We start from the raw sequence: 26075 nt of genomic DNA on the forward strand, positions 1-26075 counted from the left end.
ACAAAGGTTGACAGGGTTGCGGCTGGAGGCACATACACAGGGCAAATATTGACATGTTGCTGTGATAACCTCATACATTTACTGTTGTAATAGGGTTTGTTGCACCATATGTCCTATGAGGGATATGAAATCAGAAACTCACACGGCTGTCACCATCTACCGACTGCAATCCTCACACTACCTTCTGCAGTTCACAGATAGGTGCTCTGTGGGTAACCCCTAAAATAAAAGGCACCACACATTGGCCAGTCTGCAGATGGCCCTACACATGGGTGTTGCCTCACAAACATAGCACTGACAAGGCAGGTATGAAAACATGTAGGACAGCCATATCCACACACACCCTGTTAAACCACCATTACTCCAATTGCAGTATAGCAGCACTTACAGTCTGTAGGCAGGTCAGGCACACCCCCCTCCTATGTGTTGCCTGTTTCCACAGTGTATGTTGTTAGAGGTAAACCCCAATCCATCTGAGATGTTGTTTGCCAAACAACAGATCGGGTTCCTGCTAACAGTGAATGAAAGGCCCAACACCACCATGATGTTCCTAGATATTGATGTGTGTTTCCATGCAATTGGCTATGGGAATGTTACCACAACTGTTCCACATGCAATCAGCTAGAGGAGGGCTGCAATTTGTGCAGAGGTCATCAGCTGATCCTGAGCATCACTTAAAATACACATGCTGCTACTTAAGCAAAGCAGGTGTAAGTCCCCGCACTCACCAGAGAGGGAGTAAGAGAGGCAGACAGAAGCAGAGAAAAGTCAGGGAGGGGTGAGGGAGTAAAACCTAAGCATGTTTGTGTTACATACCTACAAGTACAGAGTATCAAACCCCTGATGACTATGTAGTGCTATCACATGTCCATGCAGTTACTGGATGCACCACATAGGTTATATGCTGGGGAGCCCTCAGAATGTATATGTGATGGTGAGTGACTTCTGCAACAGGGATATGGTAGCTATGTGGTAGGTGTAATACACGTGCCTGCCCGTATGAACAGGTGTCAGTGTCAACACAGTCACACTCTCACAGGGATGCACACAAATTGCCACACTTGGCAGGGCCAGGAATACAACTGATCACTAGTGGGACTGCCACAACACAGTAATGTGCAGGTATGACATGCACCACAGGGGTATGTGGTAGTGTCTGACATCAGACGGCATGCTTCAGTATGCCAATGGGGGTTGTAGTAATTGTGAATGTGGTCATATGTATCATACACCACACACACAGACACGGGTGCCAGTACTGAGATGCATGTGTGCACTGCTTCACAGGTGTGATGTGGTTGATGGTCCCTAATGGCTATACAAGGCTAGGTGATGGGTATACCTTGGCATCAGGCCACATGACAATGGTCTGCTTTGTGGCTCAGGGATGTAGTGTCTGGTGTTGCCCACACAGGTGGGTATTGTATTCACCATCCAGTCACCTGGGGGACTATTGCATGTGGCCAATGCTGTGCATTGCTTGCTATGTATGTGTTCCTTATTCCATGATATGGACAGTGTCTAGGATGTGCACACCTCCCACATGCATGTACAGTGACATGTGGAACTGTACCTGGGGTGTCTGGCCCATGTTGTGTATACAGATCGTTATCATCAGATGTGCCACTCCTGGCCTCATGGCGGGAACTGTTAATGGACAGCAGGTTGGCCCTGCATCTACATTGATAGCATGATACTGGTATTCCCTGGTGTCAGTGCCATCTGTCCATGCAGGGCTTGTGTTTCAGGCATGTTATGTCCTTTGTGGGTCACATTTGATGGCACAACAGATGTTGCAGGTGTCAAGTGGGGAACATGGGGGAGGTGCACTGTTGGCATGTACATGCCTATTGGACTGATGGACAGGATACCATGCCCTCTGCAGCCCACTGCAATCACACCATGGTTACTATCAGTAGGCAATATGAAGGTTACTATCAACATAGCGGCTGTTGCCTAGGCAAGTGTGTGTGTGTGTATGTGTGTGTGTGTGTGTGTGTGTGTGTGTGTGTGTGTGTGTGTGTGTGTGTGTGTGTGTGTGTGTGTGTGTGTGTGTGTGTGTGTGTGTGTGTGTGTGTGTGTGTGTGTGTGTGTGTGTGTGTGTGTGTGTATGAGACATGCGTTGAGAGTGTTCATAGGTTCATAGGTTCATAGGTTCATACTAGGCTATCTGCCCTAGGGCATTTATAAGCCTATCCAGAGTGTGTATGGCTTTCGCCACCCATTTTAAATTAATTTTGCTATGCCCTGTTTCGAGGTTAGTATACTGTGCCTCTGTCTAACAGTGACACAGAAGTGATACCCGGGGTAAACCTACGATCTCCCAGCCACTCATCAAGATTCCTCTTGAAGAGAGTCAATGAGGGACTCTGCCTAACCTGGACTGGGATTTTATTCCAGAGTGAAGGGAGCCTCTGGGTTATGAATCTGTCCCTCCAGCATGTCCTATTTATTTCAGTGCTGAGGTTCAAGTCCCTCGAGCATGTAGCTCGATGGGATTTGGATTTTCTGAGGTGCAGCATGTCCATTAATTCCGGGTTGGACATGGCTTTATACGTCAGGCACAGATCGCCTCTGAGCAGGTGGTATGCCACTGAGTAGAGCTGGAGTTTCTTTAACCGGGCAGCATACGGCATCTGTTTGAGCCCCTTGATCCTCTTGGTGAGGTACTTTTGGGGTCTTTCCAGTTGCTGCAGGTGTCTGGTAAGGTACATCCCAAAAGGGGCATTGTACTCAATTATGGGCCTGATGAGGGATGAGTAAAGAGGCACGACCTCCCCTGATCTAGATGTGAATCCCTTCATGATTAGGTGGGCTATATAAAATGTTTTTCTAACCACTTTGGCCACGTGGTTGTCAAATGAGAGATTGCTATCAACTTGGGTCCCCAGGTCCCTAATTACTTCTTCTGTACTTAATGGATTACCAGCTATGTGGTAATTTGTGGTCACTTTGTTTTTGCCAAAGGGGATGACTATACACTTTTTGGCGTTTAGCTTGAGGCCATGGCTCTGGCACCAGTTGTCTGTTTCTATGAGGCCCTTTTGGAGGATGCTTGTGTTGGCTGGAGAGTTTATTATGGCGCCCAGTTTGCAGTCATCTGCGAACTTGGTCAGCCACAGTCCTTCCATGTTGGCCTGTACCTCCGAGAAATATATACCGAACAAGAGAGGTCCCAGGACTGCGTAATACAAGGGTTGCTAACATTACTCAGCTGGCATTGATGTCACATTTAGGGGTAAGGATTTGCACCCCAGCCTCTCGGCTATTTCACATCTGTCATCCCTGTACGGTGGACATTGTGATATATACTTGGCATACCATATAAAATATTTACAAAACCCGCTCCACATTGAGTCCAGTTGTTACACACTCACAGCCACCATCATCCAGGATACGAATGACAAACACACACACACACACACACACACACACACACACACACACACACACACACACACACACACACACACACACACAAATGTTCATGTCTGGGATTAGAACTCCTACCTGGCTAGTATATTACACTACACCATTATAAGACACGCCATGCAGATTACTGGAGTACACTTTCCCCAAAGGTGTATTTCACAGTGAATGACAACAGCAGGATTGCCAAAGTAGGGCATTTGAAATGTATTGAGAGTGACTAGCCTAAAATGCATTGCTCCCTACACAGACATAGAAACACACACAAAACATCTACAACTGCCATGTGTGGGAATAGCACCCCTGCCAGAGTTCTATATCACACTATAGCATGATGCTGTTATAGGCTGCACCATGGGGATTGCTTGGGGATTGCTGGAGTTATCCTTCTCCAAAGGTGTATTTCATAGTGAATGACATCAGCAGGATTGCCAAAGTAGGGCATTTGAAATGTACTGAGTGTGACTAGCCTAAAATGCATTGCTCCCTACACAGGCATAGAAGCACACACAAAACATCCACAACTGCCATGGGTGGGAATAGAACCCTACCAGATTTCAATATCACACTACAGCAGTACACAGTTATGGCATGTGCTACAGAGTTTACTGAGCTATAACCTTCCCAGAGGTGTATTTCTAGGTGGATGACATCAGCAGCCTTGCCAAAGTAGAACATTTGAATTGTAGGGAGTGTGACTACCCTAAAAATCATTGCTCTCTACACAGACAAACACATACACAAACACACACATAGCTTCCATGTCTGGGATTGGAACTCCTACTTAATTAGTTTATCTCACTATGGCAGTACACAATTATGGGATGCACCATGGAGATTACTGGGCTTCAGCTCTCTGAAAGGTGTATTTCACAGTGGATGACCTCAGCAGGCTTGTTATAGTAGGGCTATGGGGAGGGCAGTGTGTGTGCATGGGCCATAACCCATTCATCTAGAGGTTGACATGTCACATGCGGGCACACACAGGGTCATATTTCACAGGTACTATTATACAACTGCTAGATGACTACTTCCTTGTACAGTCATTTTGCACAGCTAGCACTTGCACCACATAGTCTGTAATGCTGCCAGATACCGGTGACTAGTATCTATAGTGAGTGACATCTGAACCTCATATGTTTGTGGCCCTTTGGCTGTGTGTTGGGTGGGACAGGCCTGGATGGCTCTTTATCATTGTCACCCTCTTCCACACATCTATGTACATCTACCTTTGGCTTATTATAGTGTGTTGCCTTACATATATGTCTGTATTCCTATCTACTGTGTGTGCAAAGCATGAGTGGTGCATACTGTGGAGTGTCAGCATTAACATCTGTGACTGCCAGATATGTCTGGTCCACTGGTGTTTGCAGACATGGCCTTGTGTGAGCATGCCCAGTATGACCTTTCAGTATGTTGTTGACTGGCATTGCCTTCATTTCTCTAAGTGTGTGAGCATGCCCAGTATGCCCGTCTGTATTGAATGTGTGGATTGAGTCCAGGTAGTTTGTACTGCAGTGCTGACCTTTGTGTTGTACACCTATAGGTAGCATGCTGTTTCTGCAGGGTATCCGTTGATCATTTGGCATTGACTTTTGCTATATTTCTACATAGGATGGGGGGGCACACCTGACTATTTCTACACAGGATTGGCGGGGCACACCTGACTGTTATTACATTACTACATAAGATGGGGGGGGGGCACACCTGACACTTGTACACATTTGCTATGACTGTACTGGTATGTCAGGTACTCCATTTCCTTCTGTATTCTTACCTATCATGCTGACTAGAGGCATACCAATGTACTACAGATCTTAGCTTTGATTTACCTACATATTAGTTTCTGACTTCCTACCCTTCAGAACTAACGGCCCACTGCCTGTCCTGCTGTAGTCTGTCTGTGTAGACCTGGGGGGGGGGGTTACCCATAGGCATCATTCAGAGGCCATAGCACAGCCTTTGTATGTGTTTGTCTACACCTGTCCTGCTGGCTGTGACTGTTGTTGGGTATGTGAACCCACCTGACTGGCATGTGTGAGTCACTTACCTTGTGGGTGTCCCAGTATTGAGGGTGGTGCTGCAGGGCTGCCTATGTTGGATGCACATAGTACACTCCCTACACATATTCAAGCACAGATAGTGTCATGCTTGGTATCCCATTTACTGTACGTGAGAGTCAGAGAGAGGTGTTATTCCCTGGGTCCCTCCTGTGTCAGTGTATGTGCTATGCATTGCCTCTTTGCCAAGGCCAGAGCATACTAGGCACACCTCCTTCTGCCTAGTGGGGCAGGCTCAGGTTGTTCCTCCTCTGAGTTACTCTGTGCCTGCGCAGGCCTTGGCAATGGTGGGGGGCCGTGTGGGCCTACCCAGTGCTGTTTCTGCTGCAGCTGTTTCTGCAGGATCATATTGTTTAGCATAGCACATACAAGGACAATTTGGGTAAATGTAGCTGGTGAGTACTGCCAGGTTCCACTGGATGTGTCCAGGCACTGGAACTGTGACTTGAGCATCACAAACACATGCTCTACTATAATTCTGGTCTGTGCGTGTGCCTCATTATGGAGTTCTTATTCTGGTGTGTGTGCATTTCTGATGGATGTCATCAGCCACGGCTCCAGTGTGTATCCAGCATCCCCCACTATGTGACCACTATGGATTTCCCCATTGGAAAATCTCTGGTACAGCTGTGTCAGATGCCAGATGCGGGAAGTGTGATAGCTTCCAGGGCAGCCAGCACACACATTCATTACTATGCCCTGGGCATCGCACATGACCTGGCAGTTGATGGAGGGGAAGCCTTTGTGATTGATATAGACCCTACCCTGCTCACCGGGTGGTGCTTTGTTGCATATGTCCGTGCAGTCTATTGCACCCACTACCTCAGTGTATTCTGCTGTTTGGTGGAACAGTTGCATATTGCTGGCCAATGCCTCATGGGTTTTGGGGAAATATACGAGCTCACCAACATGTGCTGACATGGCATCCAGTGTCTTTGCAAAGTAGGTAATAAACATCTTAAAGTTTATATATTTGAATAAGCATACCCTGGATGCTGATGCCTGTGAGATCCCCATCATATCCCCAGTTGGCCTTTGGAAGGTACCTGTAACTAGTATTCTTAGGCCTACACATACCTTGGTATCCACTGGGATGGGTTCCCCTCTGTTAGTCCTGTGTGTGAGGCATGGCCGGCACAGCTCAACAATTTGCTGTAGGAGGTCCCTGTCCACCCTATAGCACTCCACTATCTCCAGCTCATGTAGCCCCTGGTAGGTTACCCTGGGTCTGTACACTCTTTTTTGTCTCCTCACTGTGGGTTGGCTGACAGCATTCACATCCTCACCACCCTCAGCCTCTTCCACAAGATGTTGTATGCTAGCTATTGCAGCCCCTATCATTTTGCTGTTGGGAGTGTTAAAAGTTCCCCGCTTGTTTACACCAGAGGTGTAGAGTGCGGAAAAAACTAGAGGGGAAGGTGTTTGCATAGTTTATAGTGGTGTTCTGGGCTGGGCTGGTCTGCTGCCTGTGTAATTGGCTGATACGTTTTACCTGCCAGCTATGCTAGTTCTCCTAGACTACCTTCCTACTGCTGTTTTCCCTTCCCATTGCCTTCCTGTTTAAGCCCGGGGACACACCATGCAAACAGAGTGCTCAAATGTACACAGTGCTGCTATTTACTGGTTTAACTTTTGTTTTCTTCCTTTAAAACCCGGTGTGTGGCACGCATACCTGCTTAGGCAATGTAAAGAGTGCTAGGCAGATTCAGACACACCCCCTAGCCTAGCTGTGCTAAGCTAGGACCACACCCGAGCCACAGGGCTCCAATCCGCTTACAGTATGCCTGACATAACCCCCCATGATGTCACCTAACTCCTAGACTTGCACCAAGCTATTCCTACTCTTACACTGTTGGGACCTGACTGGCATGCTCGGGAAAACTGGGATTCACTATCCTTCCTCTCATTTGCATAGGATTACCTGCTAATGCACAGTTACATGTCTCACACTGAGCCTCCCCCCTTAGCAACCATTACTCACTGGGCATGTTGTCTTCTGCCTGCCATTGACTTGCATGGCAGAATAGTGATTTTAGTTAGAATGCTTATTTTAGGTTTATTTTGTTATTTCCCCCCCGATCCCATCTGTGCGCCACTGCCCTATGCTTAAACAAAAAGTTGATTTTTTTTATTTTTTTTTATGCTGTTTGCAATGCCAGTGGCCTTATACTTGGCCATTAGCAGGCTTCTTGACTCATATGCAGCCTTTATTTGGAGCTGTCATGGCTCCGTTTTGGATTTTGCAAAAATCTACTCTATTACTAACCGAGCACATTTCTGCAGATTACACTAGTCCTGCACAGCCAGTTGCAAGCTTCCTAGATTGCAAATTCACCTCATTTGCATGGATTTCTCCTGCAAATGGGGTGATTTTCATACAGGGCTTTGTCCATGCAGGACTAGTGCAGGAGCGCTCGTGCACGCCCCTGCAGGCTGTTCCTGGACAACACGGCAGACATATTGCCTGCTAGAGCTCCTGCACTGATCCTGCATGCCGTGCAAGGCATACAGAATCTGGGAGATTATCAATCTTTTTGTGTTGCCATTTTGTGTAACATCTGAACTATATTCTCTTACTCAAGATGTTTTAACACTGTAGAAACATGGTTTACCAAACGCTGTCTCCTTCTTAATGCTAAAAAAACAAAACTCCTTCTCTTTACACCCACTACTAGATCTTCCCCCTTACACTTCTCTATCTCTTCAAATAATGGTACTGTTATTCTCCCTGACACTACCACTAAACTTCTAGGAATAACCATTGATAATAATCTCTCATTTGATTACCATGCATTCAATATGCAGATGATTCGACTATCATCAGCACTGCCTCCAACCTGGCAGACCTCACTGCTTCAACCCAAGACACCTTCAACCTAATAGAAAAATGGTTCTCAAGTCGTCAACTAGTTCTCAACCCCAACAAAATAAAACTACTTACTTTCTCACCCACTAACAAGACTCTTCTCCCCACCTTCTCTATTACATCCTCCAATGGAATCACTATATCACCAGAAGCTCACACAAAGCTATTAGGTGTTACCATTGATAACTCCCTTAAATTTGACACCCATTTCAATCTAACCATCAAAACTGTCAATAAAAAGCTTGACTCTCTCTATAAAGTAAAACACTTTCTCACTCCTCACGCTAAAATTACAATTGCCAGCACACACCTACTATCAACTCTTTTCTATGCCTCCCCCTTTTACAAACCTAAACAAGACAACCCTTAACAAACTTGCTTCTTGTTACAATCACATAGCTAGATTTGCCACAAATTCCACCTTTAGAACGCACCACTGCACTAACTTGAAGCAACTAGGGTGGTTAGAGTTTTCCAGCCAACTCCATTTCAACCAACTCAAAACGGCTCAGCAGATACTGTATCACCCAGAGAAAACACCAGCTCTGAAAAACATCATTCACCCCTATATTAACCTGCAATCTTTACGCTCCTCCAATAAGATCTTAGCTCAAACTACCAAAACCAATAATTCTGCTGGGGATTCTCTATTCTCAAACTTTGTAGGTAAAATGTGGAACTCCCTACTGACCATGCTCACCTCAGAACCTTCACTCCTACAATTCAAAAAAAAGCTTAAACCCCATCTCGATACTCTCTGGCAATGTCCCTGTTCCAAACCTGATTAACCACTATCATTTACCCTTCTCTTACCTCACTGTCCTTAACCGCTTTTTAACACGGCGCCTCGCCTTTGTAACTGACCTATGTTTTTTTTTATATGCTGCTGTTATTTTTTTCCCAAGATGTGATGTATCTTTATATTGTATTTAGAACTCAACTATCTTCCTTTTTTGCATTAACAATATTCATATGTCTGTTATGTACCTGGAGCTTTTCTCCCCGGGCCTCCGCTGAAAATGGACATGTATCCAGTCGGACTCTCCCGGTTAACAAATGTAAAATAAAATAAATAAAATAAATAAATATAAACAATACCATTAAAACAGTAAACAGAAAAATAGGCTCCTTATACAGAATAAAACCCTTTTTAACTTCAGCAGCCAGAGCCAAGATTGCTCACTCCCATCTAATCTCAACCCTCCTATATGCTTCACCTATATTTACCAACCTTAAGAAAACCAACCTTAACAAATTAGCAACCTCCTATAATAACATTGCTAGATTCGCTACTGGCAATCCCTTCGGAACCCAACACTGTTCAAATCTTAGACAACTAAATTGGCTCAAATTCCAAAACCATCTGATTATCCCCCAACTCACAATTGCCCACAAGATATTTTACCAACCCAATAATACCCCTATACTCTCAAAACTCATAGTCCCATATAATAATCTGAACTCCCTACGTTCTTCAAGCAAACTTCTTGCCAGCTTAACAAAGTCTAATAATGCAGCTGGTGACTCTCTGTTTACCAACACAGCAGGAAAACTCTGGAACCTACTACCCACTGAACTAACTCTAACTACATCCTTGCCACTCTTTAAACAAAAACTTAGAAAACACCTCCAAATGCACTGGCTATGCCCTTATAATAACCCTGACTAACCATCCTCTTCACCCCTCTTTCTTCCTCTTCTTGCCATACTTCCAAACTTCTACATGCTTTTGACTTGTAAATAAGACTGACTCTTTTTAAACTCTAATAAACTTAGTGTTTAAATAATTCTATCTCATATGATCTATTGCACATAACTCTTACTATTCTGTTTTTGAGCTGTCTTAAGCTGTATTCTGCTCACTGTACTGTTTCTCAAGTGTTTTTATCTATTGTACATAACTCTTACTGTATATCTGTTCTAGCTCTCTTAAACTTTACTCTGTTTTACTGTAATGTTTCTCAAGTATTTTTATCTCAAGAATGTATTAACTACCTGTTTTTATTTTGTTTTTTAATCCTTTTTTCACCATGTAACAATATTTTATACTTTGTATATCTGTGTGGAGCTTTTCTCCCTGGGCCTCTACTGAAAATGGAAATATATCCAGCTAGACTAGCCCGGTCAACAAATGTAAAATAAAAAAAATAAATAAATAAATAAATTAAAGTTGTTATTTTGCTTCAAATTCTGGTGCATCCAAACATTATTTACATTGTCTATGAAGTTGGCTGTGGGGGGTGATCATGGACCCTATGAAGATTTACATGGTTGTAAGGCTTTGTTAGTTTAATATCTACTGTACTTCTAAATATTTTACCAGTGTCAAGTGGTCTGTCTGTTACTCAGGAAAAATTGTATCTTAACTCATGGCATGCCTACCACATTATTTTTTTTTTTATCTTGGTTTTTACAGTTAGTGGTAGAGTTCAAGTCTGATTTTTCTCAATGTAATGCAGTTAGGAAAAAATACAAGACCCAAAATGACAGCAATAAAACTATGAGGAGAAAAGGATAATATGATGAATTTATTCATGTGTGTTACTTTTATAGCTGTGAGTGCATATTTTCTTGGGGAGCACCACTGTTTGTTATGCCACCTTTAATCACAGCACAAATAATTGTGTTAGGAAGGGAGAAGGTTTTTGTTGCTAGTGTTACTGGTACATTGATACAGAGCTGCTGCAGATGAATGCTTTGGATTTGGTTGGAGTCAGAGAAGATGGAAAATAAAAGTTTTATTTATGTTTTACTTCTTTTCCCTTTTCTCTGTGTTTGTGTGACCTTAGAATTTATATATGTAGAGAGAATGAAGTTGTGGGGCATTGTCACCACAATTAGGACTGTAGGGAAACTTGATAACTGTCACAATGAGACTGATGAACATCTACACGTCATGTAAGGCTCATGCTTGATGCACAGTGACAAGCGAGCTATTTTCAATTCAGGAAATAGCTGTATGTGTCTCAGCCAGTTGCATAACAATGGTTAGCAGACGCATATGCTAAAGTCCATATAAATAGCTGAAAAATATGCAAAAGCAAAAAAGTATAGAGGAACAATTCAGAAACATATAAAATTAGTGCAAACAATTTTCTGTCTCTTAAGTTCTGAATAACAAGACATGCTGAAATCAGTCACAGAGAAACTTTAAAAATGTATTAGGAGCTGCCACAACCATTATAAATCTATATATGCAACAAGCACTCATACATGGTATTTAGGGTAGCCACCTTTTCTTTTGACTAGAGTTGCCACCTTTTCAAATGCCCAAATTAGGACAGTCTTTGTAGAAATGTTAGATTTTACAGGGCAAAACATACCCAAGACCAGTACAAAGGACAGAACTTCACTGTTTTGCCTAAATAAAAACTTATTCTTGTAGCATTTTAGTTGCTTATTCTGTTTCTTATAAAGTTTAAGTCTTTCAGATACAAAATAACTGTTTTATGCAATTATTGAAGAAAATATAGGAAATATTTTTGCCCTAAAATCTCAGGACATTTGCCATTTTTTCAGTTTTTTTGCAGGACACAACTGCCAAAAGAGGGACTGTCCCTCACAAAGTTGGACAGGTGGTAACCCTACTTGTGACTAGAATAGAACCAAAGCCACACCCTTTGCCTCTCCCATAACCCTGTCTATCTCTTCCCCTCTCTCTGCCTAATTTATGCCCATTTTGTGATGTCATGGATACATCAGGTGGAGGAGGACCATCCTTTTTTCCTGGTTCCCTTCTCAATTGCATTGCATTGCTGTACTTTTTTAAAAATAAAAACACAGTGGAATTGGTGATTTAACAGATTCAAAACAGTTTGTTTGTTGCTCCTGCTAAACCTCGGTGTAGAAGACATAAGGTGTTCAGATCTCATTAGACCTACTATGGACTTCATGAAATGAAAATAACACATTGATGCAGGGTGGAAAGGGATACTATAGAACAAAGAGTGAACATCTGTCATGCTCATCTGAGGCCCCATGGGGTTCATTGACAAGCCATTCTAGTGGAAACTAATGCATATGTATCATTACATATACTAGTTACAGGAAGAGTGAAGCACAGGGAACACAGTGAGGTGTCACAGACCTCTGCCTCAATAATACTCAATAATACCAGTTTCTCAATACAATGCTGCAACATGTGGGGGGGGGGGGCACATCTGGTTTTCACATACTCCAGGGGAGAGAGCTACCAACATTTTGAATTTCTATGCCTAGCACATTTTTCTGAGGTATTGAGAGATACAGATTTCACTCATATTGAAATAAAGGAGCCACCTGGTGAACTGGGAAGTAAGTACATAGACAGAAAAGAAAGGTTATTACTCAATCTGCTGTCAGGTGGTCTATAATTCACACGGTATCATCTATAATGCGTATGCAGGTCACCCTGGTAGTTTCCAGGACTTCCAAATATGGCAAACCTCTGACCTGTACCTAAGGTTTTCAAAGGGTAACTTTCAACAAGAACATCTAGTGGGGATTGCAGGATATGCATTGGAACCTTGGCTCAAGACTCCTCCAAACAAGGTTACAACAATGCATATGCACAGACAAGAAATGTCATAAAATGTGTAGTTGGACTGCTCAAGTCATGATTCCCATGTCTAGATACATCTGGGGTTGCCCTAAAATATGATCCTGCCACCCTTGCCAAAATACTGGCTGCCTGTGCCATCTTACATAACATCATATTCAGAAACAGTTGTAGCAGGATGCCTCAGACACGTATGTTAGTTCCCAGTGGCACAAGCAGGATAGCAGACACAGATGAAAGTCGAGATGCAGAACCTGCAGCTGGGGACAATCATGGCAGATGCAGGTGTGCACAATATGCCATGGCACTGACTAAGAGGCAGTGAATAGCAGACATCAGTTAATTAAAAAAGAAAAGGAGCTAAGTACATATGAACAATAAGAGTAATGCATTCAAACTTACCTGCCTTCACTTGCTCCTGTACTGCTTAGCTACTGTGAGCACTAGACATGGGCAACTGCAGCCTACAGAATGGCCAGCTGCAGTAACAAAGGTGAATGATGAACCTGCAATGAACAGATAATGCCTACCTAGTTATGATTATGTATTGTACTTGTCATAAGTAATCTCTATGCAACATATACAGACCAATCCAACTATTAATCTTTCAATGGAACAAAATTATTCTTCCTGAATATGTATTATGTTTCCTACCTGTATGTCAACCCTAAGCAGCCCTTCATCATCATTATCCCCTTTTTCCCATTGTCTACATGGGGTCAGGGTGTTCTGTTAACTGCCACCATCTCTCTCAGTTCAGTGCCACACTCCTGCCTTCTTTGACACTCATTCTTACTATTATAGATCTGCTCTCACACAATCCATGCAGTTCTGTGCCACCCCCCCCCCATTTCCTCTTACATTTTTCTAGTCCATCCCAAATCTTCATCACCGGATTGTCTTTTGCTTTTGTGCACATGTGCCCAAACCACTGTAGTCTGCACTCTTTGATTTTTTTTGCAACTGCAGCCACTTTGGCTTCTGCTATTATGTCCTAATTTCTTTGTCTGTCCCACAGTGTGCATCCTACACCCTTCTCAGGCACTTAATTTCCATCACCTTTAGCATCCTCATCTGCAATGCCTTTACTGCCCAGGTTTCTGTACCATATGGTATTATTGGTTACACCACTGTCTTATACACCTTAGTTTTCAGCTTCTTTGGCATTCTTATGTCATACACTACACCTGACACTCTATGCCAGTTGGCTACAGCCCCTCTGATTTTAGCTATGACCTTTTCATTCAGACTTTCGTTCTCCTCAACCACCACTCCAAGATACTTGAAGCTATTAACCTGTTCCATTATGTTCCCTTCCAGCTCACTTCTCAGCTTCTTATGATTGTTTTCAGTTGCTGCCATTACCACTGTCTTATCTGTACTTAGTTTCATCCCATTTATCTTCAGTTTTGCATTTCATTCCCCTATCCTATGCTGAAGTACTTGCTCAGAGTCTGTCTGTAATGCCACATCGCCTGCATACAGCAACTTTATTGATCTTCTCCCTCCGACTTGTTTGCTAATGTAGTCCTTTACCAGTATAAAGAACAGTGGGATCAGAGCTGAATCCTGGTTTACACCAAAACCCACTGAGAACCCTCTGTGAGACCTAACACTGCTTGTACTTGAGTCATTGGGTCCTTGTACATAGCCTGCGCTAATTCTACTAATGGATCTGGGACCTCGAACCACCACAGTACTTCCCAAATCAGCTTTCCATTTGGCCAACACCAATTGGCATAATGGTTAAGGACTTCACTTCCCAGGCACAGGGCACTAGGTTCGATCCTGACCTCCTGTCAATGCCTGCTTGGCACTTGCATGTTCTCCCTTTGTCTCTCTAAGGCATCTCCCATCTCCAAAAAACATACAGAGTGTTTCCATCTCAGACTCATCAATGAATGGATTTGTGGGCAGCAGCACATACTTTACATGGTGCCCTATAGGAAGAAGAGTTGTAGAGACCAACCACTTTAGCCATCTACTGTGGTTTGCAGTATCCTCAAGATAGGAGAACATGGATTACAGACTGAGAGCCATGGCAAGGCAAGGCTAGTCACTCGACAGTGTAAAATATGGCTCTAGGTGATTTGGTCATGTTGACTAATGTCACCTAAGTAGCTCCATGTCTAACAAACCCATAGGGTTAGGACAATTTTAAGATCATTCACACAGAAAGGTGATCAAGCACAGTCATACACTATCTTAACAACAAATGAAAGATTACTTACAACACAAATGAAGAGTAGCAATCCAACAATAGAAAAATAAAAGTATTGCCCAAAACATACTTGTCCTGCTCACTATTGGGCATCAGACATAAATAGTATAGTATAGAAACAAAACCATCATCTGCACAAGGGCTGGCTGAACAAACATAATGTGTGTGTGCGTGTGTGTGTGTGTGTGTGTGTGTGTGTGTGTGTGTGTGTGTGTGTGCGTGTGCCTGTGCATGTGCGTGCGTGTGTGTGTTTATATATATATATATATATATATATATATATATATATATATATATACATAAAATATATTATACTACTACTACCACTAGGATTACTTCTATAATAAGTATGATTCATACAACTGATAACACTACTGGACTTAACCAGACTAAAACAAACAGAAAATCATTACCTATCCGGGTGAAAACAGACATTTGACTAAGCAATCATTATCTGATTGCTTTGTGCACCAGACATAGGCAACCTTAAGTCACAGAATTGTGCAAAGGGCAGAGCACAGTCAACATCACTTTCACAGAGAATGGACAGATTACAGGAGGACAAGCCTAACACAATAGAAGTGTGTGTTAATGTGACAGGTGAGGGTCAGAGTAGGTATGGTCAACCCCAGACCACCAGATGTAAAGAAATCAATTTTGAAGAATGTTGTAAGTGTGCAATATATCATTGTCAATGTGAGGTGTACCGTATCTGTGTCTGTAGGGACACAGCCACAGCATTTGGGTTAGCTCTATGCCCATGTAATCTTGTATAGATATGATTCATATGTGGTATAGGAACCAGTTCATCTTTGATGACCCCAACCATATGAACTACAGCTGGCATGAGTATAGTGCTGTCTAAATGTAAATATCAGAAGTACAAAGCTCAGTGCATGTGCTTGACATGTCATACATTACTATGCAAATGTCTGCATACAAAAACTTTATGTCCTGTCAATGTTTCATGGTAATGCCATAGCAGCTTGATTTATATTTAGAGAAGGGAATGCCCCAGTGAAAGTAAGGTTCCTTAATGTCAACATTTTACTTGTATAAGGCCACAAATTTGAGAAATTAGCACACTGATTTATGATTATTATTATTAGTATTATTATTATTTTTTTTTTGCTTCGTCCTTTGTGCAGTGCTTAGCATTGCACATCAGGCCCAATCAGTGATACCCTTCAATGAATGACAGTTCATTTCCTATGGCAAAAACTAAAAATGTTATTTTGCATGTGCAAAGACTAAGCCAAAAGTTGTGCAAATGAGACTGGCAGTGGTACACCTTAGTCAGCACTTTGGGCAGTGCTGAAAGCAGAAAATACCTTTGTTATGTAACTTTCTAAGTGTCTCAATGTATTACTGAAGCAATTCTGAGTAACAACACCAGCAGTGCAGGGTCTGAATCCCTATTAGAGATACTTAACTTTTATGGGTCATATACATGCTTTTTATTATCTGTCCTTAAACCTGAAGTATACTTGCCATTTAAAATGCGAATGTTGCAAAACAGGTGTGTTTAATGGATGCTAAACAAGGAGAATTTAATCTCTGCCTCCTACAGTACTCATAGACTGATTATAGTAAAACAACACTTGTATGCGCATGGTGTTACAAGTCGTACTTGTGTAAAAATATGAGGCAGTGCAACCAGCAGCATAATGATTTATGGAAATATGAAAAGCACATGTAACACAGCTTGATAAATATGAGTGATAATAGCTTCAGTGGAATGTGGTATTCATTACCACATGTGTACCTTGTACTGATATGTGCTGTATAGAACATCACTTTCTGTAAACCCAGTATGACTCCTTCCTCAAAATATCTTATAACATAAGATCATGCTCATAATAAAAACAACATGTAATCAAAGGATGTCAACAATTCAAAATGATTTCACAGCTGTTATATGTGGCAGTTGGCATGAAGCACTGACAGTTTACATGCATAACTGCAGAGAAGTAGCACTTCATGTATTATGGCAAAAACTCAGAAAATAATTAGGCATGTTCTATGACTTTGCTGTCGGTCATGCAAATAAGCTTGGCTTTGACACATATCTGTTATCACTGACAATATTACAAACGTCAATTCAATGGAAACTTTCAACAGGACTACATATTTGCATAACTTATTACTTTAATAAAGAAACACCTCAAAGTGGGTAATAAACAGTGGAAACCTGGAAAGAGGAGTGTAATGGAGAAAAAGATAATTAATACAATGAGATAGAGGGGGTTGAGGAGGAAGGGTTGAAGAAGTTGGGTAAGACTGATGAAAGATGTCAAGCCAGATGAAGCAGAGAAGGGAATCTAACTGGGACAGAAATAACGCCTTATGAAAATGTATAGAAATATGCTACATTCTCAGATTTTACACAGCTAAAAACAGGTTCATCAAATGGACTATGCATATATACATTTTTGTCTCACATTTTATCTTTTAGTATAGATAAAATAAATAAGTCCCTTCATTTTTGTCCAAACATGAATTTCTGAGAGATTTATTATTTCCATAACCTTCCTCCTTCACTTCTTGTTAATTTAATTATGTTTTGGAAAATATGAGTTTTTTACTTTTTCATTTTTTTTTTATTCAGAATAATAAAACACAAAATCCACTGCAGAACATGGTACTAACATATGTGCATATCCAAAAATGAAGGCCACCCTATCAGTAATTAGCAAAAGTGAGCTAAATAACAGCATATTTTCCTATACTTCCTTGTGTTGCATATAGCACTATCCACACTTATGGTTAAAATCCCTTCATAAGTGAGATCCTTCTTATTTGAATATATAAATATTAAGATGTTTATTACCTACCTTGCAAAGGCAAGTCCACATCATCCAGCAATAGTAGCATATATCAGCAGTTAGTAATTTTGACCCAGCCTATACTGCTTTGTGTCCATGGTGCCATTTCTGCACTAAAGATTAAGTGCAATATGTGAAACCATTTCAAGGTGGGACTTCATTCCAAAGTAACACATTTTGTAGCTGCAGCTACTGGTATCCATTTGAGTCTGTGGCTTGTATATCATACCTGATACAAGAATAATAAAGAATCCAAGGATTAGAAGCAACCAATACCCCAGGTTAAATGAGGTACCTTTTGTACCTCATTTCAAAATGATTGCTTCTCAGGACATGTATCATAACTGTGGTCTGACGTTTTCACCAGCAAAGAGGTAAGGAGATAGAATATATTTTGTTGAGTTTGGCAGGAGTGTAAAAAGATTTGTGCAGTAATCTTTATGCAAAAATAAAAAAAATAAAAAATAAAAAATAGAAGAAAAGTGTTGCAAACTCTGGACAAGTCCTGAAGAATAATTTTATTGAATCATAGATGTTTACTTACTACACACTGAAAGGATGATTCTTAAACACAGATTTGTTAAATTAGCTCAGTAAATTAAATATCTCTGAGACCCTGTCAAAATTATTTCTAATCATCATGGTTATCTTGGTAGTATTCATTCTATTGCCTACACATTATATTAACTATAGTCTTCTCTGCAATTTTCATATTTATCTGTACAGTGCTGTATATAGTTAATCATGTTCCTCTTTCATGGTTACATTTGGTTTTATTCTTGATTATCAGTGTTTAAATATGTTCATAGGGTCATAGGAAATTATCAGGATATCGACTCACAGATCATTTCAAGCGTAGCTGTTTCATCTCAATGTAGTACCATAGAAATGCTAGTCAATATCCAAGACTGCATTTAGTAATGACTTCCCATGTCCAGGAGAGTTGTGAGTGCTATCCCTGGTAAAAATTTACGGTGCCCATCCACTCATTCAAGTTCCTCTAGAACATTGTCATAGAGGTGCTCTGTTTCACATGAATTGATAGCCTATTCCAAAGATATGGCAGTCACTGGGAAATAAACCTGTCACTCCTGCATGCCCTATTTAAGTCGCAGGCCATATTTAGGTCCCTGGGATGGGTAGCCCTAGTCCTGTTTGATTTAGTGATGTGCAGCAAGTTCATTAGGTTTGGGTCTGAGATTGCTCTGTAGGCCAGACATAAGTCTCCCATAAGAAGTCAGTATGATTCAGAGTATTGTGACAGAGAGTTTAGTCGGTCTGAATAAGGCACATGCTGCAGTCCCTTGATTTTGTTAGAAACCTTTGAGGTCTCTTCAATTGCTGCAGGTGCTTTGTACAGTACATGCTGAATGCGGAATTCTACTCAATTATGGGCTGGATTAGTGCCAAGTATAGAGGGGTTATAACCTCTTTCACTCTTGAGGTGATGTCTTTACTAATCAAGTGTGCTATATAGAAAGCCTTCCTTATACAGTAGACACAAGGTAGTCGAAGTTTAGGTTGCAGCCTTCCTTACTACAGTAGACACAAGGTGGTCGAAGTTAAGGTTGCTGTCAACTTATGATCCCTGGTTCCTTAGCACTTCATGGCTACTTAGGATAGTGTTGTTGATTTGATACTGTGAAGGGACATTGTTTGTGCCAAAAGAAATAATGATGCATTTTTTTTGCATTCAGTTTGAAATTGTGACTTAGACACCAGTCGTTGGTCTAAGTAAGACCTTCCTGGAATATACTGACATAATTTGGGATTCAATAATTGCACAGAGTTTACAGTCATCTGCAAACTTGGTCAGCCACAAACCCTTAGTTTTGACCTGAACTTCTGAGAAGTATATACTGAACAGTACAGAGCCCAACACTGACCCCTGTGGCACCCCACTGGTAACAGTTCTGTTGGCTGATGTGGAATCACTCACTTTGATAGCATGTGTCTGGTTTGTGAGCCAGTTGGCAATCCATCTTAGAACAAATAGGGTTTACACTCAGTTTGATAAGCTTATCAGTAATGCTTGAGTGTGGGATTGTGTTGAAAGCCTTTGCCAAGTTGAGGTATGCTGTGTGCACAGGTTTGCCCTCATCAATGGCCCTGGTCACATTTTTGAAGAAATCCACAAGATTTAACAAGCAGGATCTGCCCTTGACCAAGCCAAATTAGGTAGGATCCAGGGTTTGGAGGTCACATATGTCTTTATTTATGAGGTCCATAATGATACATTCCACGGCCTTACAGATGAGGCTGGTCAGGTTTATGGGTCTGTAATTCCCCAGGTCTGTTGCTAGACCACCTTAGTGGAGGGAAATAACTGTTGTTGTTCTCCATTACGTAGGAACAAAGCCTGTGTTTAGTCTATGATTGAAGAGGGTACTTAATGGTGATGCTAGTTCATGTTTTAGCCTGTTTAGAAGACAGGTTGAGATGCGATCTGGTCTCATAGAGGCTGTGTTTTTACCTAGGACAAGCCTTTGATGACCTGCTTTTCAGATATGTAGGGTGGGGTGTAAGTTTGGGGGAATGTTTGTGATACGTTTGGAGGGGATAAAGGAGTAAAATTTTCAGCAGACCTATCCACTAGCAGGTTTGCTATCTCTGTGAGGTCAGTGTGTGTGATACCACTAGTCACTAGTTCTGCACAAACTTGAGTCCTACCTTTTAGGCTACATACGTAGCTGTAAAAGGCCTTATGGTTATCCTTGGCAGTGCTTGCTAAGGTTTTCTTAAAGAAGTCCTTATAGGATTTGACAAATTGCCTTATTTGCCTGTTGAGGCTGAGGAGGGTGCTTTTCTATTGTTGTGGCCTCACCTTTGGTTTCTTGGACAGTAACATTTTGTGTTTATTGTAAAGTTTGTTGATGCTGGATGTCCACCATAGTAGCTTTGTATTTACTTGGGGCTCTGGCTTTGATACTTTCTGGTAGAGCCAAGTCTATACACCTATGCAAGTGATTGTACAGGGCTTTAATGTAAGCTAGAGTGTAGTTACCACTTCCAGCTGGGGGTGGGGCTTGGAAGTCATTTATACCTTCACCTAGGAGGGTATAGTTAGCCTTGTTGAAGTTTTTTAGTCTGAATTCTCTCTTTGTGTGTTCTGTTGTTAGTGCCAGCTCAAATATGTCTGATTTGTGGTCAGTTTTAATTAATGAGGGCCCAACAGTTGTGGCAGTGCATCTGTTTCACATGTTGGTGAGGACCAGATCTAGTATGTTAGATATTTTACCAATGTATAAATTCTATAATGATACTTATCTGATGTTTTTATTGTTACTCAACCATGTATATCTTTCATGTAAATGTTTATGATTATCTTTGTGGAAAATGTTTTCATAAAAACGTATTTTGAGAAAAAACTGTGGGCCCAAGTTGTGCGATAGCATTAAGTATGTCTATATCAAAAAAGTAAAAATGTGGAAAATATTTTTTTTTTAATTCAGGAGTTTAAAAACCAGTGTGCAGCATGTTTCATGCAAAAGTCCTGCCATCACAGATAGGAGAAAATAATGCCCAGGGACTTATATGACAATATTTTTGTTGTATTGAAAAAGGAGTGTGTGGTTTTAATGGTAACAGTATTCCAGACTAATAGAGAAGCATGGAAAGACAAAACTTTGTTGATTTAACATAGACGGTAAAGTTGCCTTACAGGCTGAAGCCATGCAATTTACATTTACCCATATACAGTGCAGATTCATAGACATAAACACTAGAGGAAAGCTCATGCTCTTATTTTCGCAATCATACATTTAGCTTGGTTGCTTGCAAACTCATCCCAAGTGCATAGGGTGGAAAAACCTACATAAATCATCACATGAACATCTGTGTCATACATAAAAACTGAAACTAATATAAAATTCCTGTTTTGGCCTACGTTATTAAAAAAAGCAGTTATCATCTGACAGTATAAGCTCAACTAATAGGTTATGCAAATAGAATATATTGTTTATTAAAGTTAAAATGCTCCACACTTACGTATGCCCTGAATGGCCTCTTTGATCATAACAGGCATTATTCATCAGCTGGCAGCACTGTAATGCAGTAACTACTATATCTCAAAAAGATAGTCACTGTCACAAAGTAAACCAAATATCCTGCAACCCCTCCTACATCAGATTCACAAGTGTAACTGCAAATGTGTATTGTGTAAGTGTGAAAAATCTTGACTCCTCAATCCTTTTCACCAAATAATGTCTTACCCCCTGCATAGACTCACCTAAATGTAATGCTTCAAGGTCCTGACATATATCTGAAAGAGGCAGTCAGATAAGGAATAGCGGTAGTATGCAAAATATACAACCCTTTTGGGAACAATGGCATTTTTATCAAAACTATATTGTTTTTCAATGGCTAATGACAGTTATGAAAAACTTCTGATAAGTATCAGTTCTTGAATAAACAGGGACAACTTTTATTTTATATATCTCATTGTTAAAGCCAGCAACAAAAGCACATAAATATTCAGAGATGTAGACAACATAAATAGGTAAATGCCGTAGATAGCATTTACCTGATGGGAGAAATTAATACACAATGCATTCAACCTGACCAGGATCAATTAATATCCTCTGAGTATCCCTACATTTAAAATTAAAAGCCAGTTACTAGGAACATACCAAATCACTGCACAGTATGTTGCCTGCTAAAAAGGAGATGGCATCTGTCATCATAATGAATAATCAGCATCTGTGCCATAATTCATCAATATTAAATCTGATAGCAGTTCTAAAACTGAAACAAAAATGGTGGAAGAAGTGGACATCTTTGCCGAATTTTGCACCGTGGTGAAAGAGCAAGATAAGCAGGGCCTTTATTTTAATTCTAGAAGTTATTGTTAATGTACAGTTTCTTAAGAACTCAATAACATTTTTTGGAAAGTGAAATGAAAGGGTATAGTCACTTGATTCCAAGAAATGTTCAGATTGCGTTCAAAGCAAGAGCCATTAGAAGATTTCACTCTACTGCTCAGACTCCATTCTCACAATGTATGTCTTGTGTTTTCTCAAGTCTTATGAGAATAAATGCATCTGCACTTGTCCAGGTGCAAAAGTTAGAGTGCCAGGCACTTCATTCTACCTACTTTAATGTACATGTAATACTAAAATCTGGTGATATTAAACAAGTAGCGCTATTCAGTTTTTCCTTTATTTTCAGTTCAAATCATGTGCACAGCAATATTGCCCCATGAAGCCGGAGATAGAATAGTATCATTAGACAGCCATAAGATGCTTCCAGCAGTGTCTTCACCATAGACTGAAAAGTGGCTGTGTAAACTTCAGTGGAAGTCCATCTGGGACATAGTCTTTGTTTTATCTAAGGATCACTTTCACAATGCCTTGAAGTGTAAAGGCAGCAACAAAAAAAAACTTATTTCTGTGTAACAGAGCAGCGAAAAATTGGATAATACCAAGACACTATTAAGATCTGCTGAATCAAACCTATGAGGACAGTCACACAGTGGACATATGTGGGTGGAGTAATGATCCACACATTATACCCCATCTTAGGGTGAAAACAAAGCTGGGGTGAACGAAGTGGCTGTCTCAGTTATACATATTATACCCCATCTTAGGGCTGCACTGGGTTGGGATGAAGGAAGTGGCTGTCTCAGGCCCAGGTGCTGATGGTGTGAGAAAAGAGCACTGGCACTGATTTGTGAAGAGACAAGGATATCACAAATGAATGCCAATATAATGCACTGCTGCATCTGCAGTCATGGCTAAAGTACAGAAGCGCTCAGTATGTCATAATTTAAACTGTAGCAAGATACTGTCACAACAGTTTCAGAGAAAAAGACCTAAAATACCATTTTGGTTAGTTTTGAAAACATTTTTTTTGTTCTTTATCCTTGATTTAGAGAGCAGTTTGGGGACCTGCATAGGGCATCAGATTGCCTGGCTATAATTCATCTGTTCATATTGAATCCGAGGTAGAAGGTAGAACATGCTGATGCATTTTAATTTCCTTGCACCTCAACCTTGTCTTACATGTATGTGAAGTTACATCATATTAAGCCTGTTTAGACTTTTTTTAGGGCTAATGCGGGTTTATGATCTAACCCCTTGCTCTTAATAAGATTCAGTATTCTAATGAGCCCTTGCCAGGTTTATGTAATAAGTGATTTAAGGGCGGTTTTTGTTATTCTGGCTATTTACTATTCTCACAGTTCCTGCTAGCTTCTCAGAAATCCGAGCCCCTAATTAGAGTTGGGTTGTAGTAAGGAGTTTATCAATCTGCTCCAGGGCACTTGCTATTCTGCCACTGTTGTTAATCATTTGGTAGAATCTAGCTTGTTTTTACTTCTGTAACAGTGTTCAGATTTCTTACTTCACAGTGCAGTCTATTTTATTATACACATGATTTTGTTTTGTTTCATAATTTAAAAATGTTGTGATTATTATAGCAATAACCCACGCCTGGGTGTGGGTAATGCTAAATTTACCCATGGTTGGCGTGATTTGGTCCCGAGGGCGAAGCCCGAGGGACCAAACAAAGCCAACCGTGGGTAATTTAGCATTACCCACACCCAGGCGGTTATTGCTATTATACATGACATTATTTAAGAAAAGAAACTATTACTTTTCTTAAATAATGGCATAGTATAATGCCTGTTTACTGCCCTTCCGCAGATGTCTGGCATCCGGCAGTTCTGATGTACTGCACGCGCGCAGTACATCAGAGTTGAGCAAAACGGAGAAAGCAAGATCTCCGTTGCTTTTTATAGCTATGTTAAATGAGTTTAACATAGCGAGACAGTTTTAAAATAAGCAATGGACATCTCGGTTGCTTATTTTAAAACTGTCTCGCTATGTTAAACTCATTTAACATAGCGAAACACTAAAAAAAAGCAACGGAGATCTTGCTTTCTCCGTTGCTTTTTAAACATGTCTCGCTATGTTAAATGGGTTTAACATAGCGAGACAGCTTTAAAATAAGCAACGGAGATCTCCGTTGCTTATTTTAAAGCTGCCTCGCTATGTTAAACCCATTTAACATAGCGAGACAGTGTTTTAAAAAAACGAGTTATACTAATGGAAAAAAGTCCGGGCGACCGGACCTTTTTCCATTAGTATAACTCGATTTACAACGGGCACGCTGGCCAATCAGCGTGCACGTTTTGGGGGGATCATGGTATAATTAACAATATTTTTAGTTTATGATTCATATAATTGTATATATTATGTTAGCTACTTAGTGTTTCTTTGATTGAGATACTACTTCAACCTGCATATCTTTATATTAAATTTTTTATATTCATATCCATGATCAATGTGCACTGCTTTGATTTTTTTAGAAGGTGATTATGAAATAATCACAGAAATAACATTGTAGTTGAAGGTTATACCATATAAACAAAGGTTGTTTCTCTGCCATCTACTCTTCAAATCATCAAATTTTTGAAGGAAAGGATTTATTCTATTCCCATATTGAGAATAATTTATTTCTGCCATGATTTTCTAAATTAATCTGTTGATGTAATATAATAGTTTAATACATGACAGTTAGCCTAGTGACTCATAAAGCTGACAAACCTCCTCCGTGTTCTAGCTGTAAAATGAAGTTATGGGAACATCTTGCATTTATTTACAGTGGAAGCAAATGTTAACTGTGTAATTGACATGCTTTCCTAACTGAAATTTCATGGTGTAATAATACCATTAACAGGACACTTAATAACAGAACTGGCTAAGTGCCATGGAATAGAAAACAGCAAAAACTACATTGGCACCTTCAACTGAGCATGATTTGGCTTAGAGATGCTGCCATGTTCCAATCACTGTATAGTAAGAATGATCATAATGCAATAATTTTGGCTCAGATGACATTATTCTAATATCATCACCATCCATACTGCTTAGTGATTCGAAACAGTCAAAGACCTTGGGCATACTCCGTATTATTTAGCGCAGTGCAAAGCAAATGCAAGCAAACAGAAGTTCTGAAAAGTGTAAAGGCATTTTGTTACATCACTTGCTTGTGTGTTAGCATATGTATTTCTTGAGATGACTTAAGTGTTGCTTCTGTTCTTTAGTTGCGAAAAGTGGAAGCATAGATAAAGCAGCCACTCTCTCTTTTTCATCAGAGACTGAGCAATGTTGGTACATACTTTGATCAGCATGATTTG

Source organism: Protopterus annectens, chromosome 8.part0 (assembly GCF_019279795.1).
Source record: "Protopterus annectens isolate FY-2018-M chromosome 8.part0, PAN1.0, whole genome shotgun sequence".
NCBI classification, from domain to species: Eukaryota; Metazoa; Chordata; order Ceratodontiformes; family Protopteridae; genus Protopterus; species Protopterus annectens.